Source organism: Moschus berezovskii, chromosome X (genome assembly GCF_049115385.1).
Source record: "Moschus berezovskii isolate FMDL1 chromosome X, NW_MosBer_1.0, whole genome shotgun sequence".
In the NCBI taxonomy this organism is placed as follows: Eukaryota; Metazoa; Chordata; class Mammalia; order Artiodactyla; family Moschidae; genus Moschus; species Moschus berezovskii.
In genome coordinates this window covers 115,491,365-115,492,470 of record NC_142488.1, presented here as the reverse complement: position 1 = coordinate 115,492,470, position 1,106 = coordinate 115,491,365, and positions in this window count along the sequence as shown.

Below are 1,106 nucleotides of genomic sequence, written 5' to 3'. Positions count from 1 at the left end.
CCAATAAGGAATGAATCTTTACTGTGTTCCCCACACTAGAATAGGAACTTCACATGTATTATTTTAAAATTGTATGTGATATTCTTTTTCTCATTATACTATTAGAATGTGTTCATTATAAGAAAAAAATAAGACAATACAAAGAAAATAATCAAAACTTGCCTTAGTGCTATTACCTAATAATCAACATAAGTATTCTATCATCTATCCATTGTTGATACTTTGATGATGTGCATACTCTCAAATATTTTTGCTACCAAACACATCCAGCATATGTTTTTGTTAATTCTCACATCAAAATTACAAGGTAGATATTATTATTCTAATTTTATAGATGAGCAAACATGAAGTTAAGGGAATGGAAAAGCTGATAATAGAACCCAGGTCTGTCTGACTTAAGACCTTTCTCCAATATACTTCTTCTCATTCTTTTATAATAGAGGTATTTGAGGATACATCCTCCTCCCTTTTGCCAACATCTGCACTTACACTGAACTGCCGAATATGTCATTTCTTCTCCTATACAAAACAACTTGCCAGTAAGGTGTCATTTTCATGCTAAGACAAGATTTACCAAATAAAAATGATTAACTATACAGTTAGGGAACCAAGTCATCCAAAGTGATAGTGATATTTCTGGAAAAGTCCTCTGTCTCACCCATGAACCCCTTTACCCCTTCGCTTAAACAGAAATTATTTTTCCTGAGAGTTTCTATTAAAATGATAGCAAAGGTTCCTGTAGCTGATGAAGTAAAATTTTCTTATTCTTAAAAATCTACAGAAATGTCTTCTTCAGATATTCCACAGTGCCCTGCTCTCTAGCATCTTCCTTCCCTGTTAGAGAAGTAGTATCTCTTGCAATGATTAGATCCTTTGTGTCAAACTAAGGTCTACTTAGAGGTTTTGCAACCCCCAAGGGCAAAAATATTATTCTGCATAGGAGCCTTTAGCTACTTTTGCCCTATGCTTTTAGTATTCTTGGTTGCTTCCTGGTTTAAATTTTTATTTTCTTTTCTGGAAGTGACTTTCATTTTCTGAAATGATAAATCCCCATTCTCTAGCCAGAGATAAAGCTTAGGCTCAGTTATATCCCCGCTTTTCTTGAA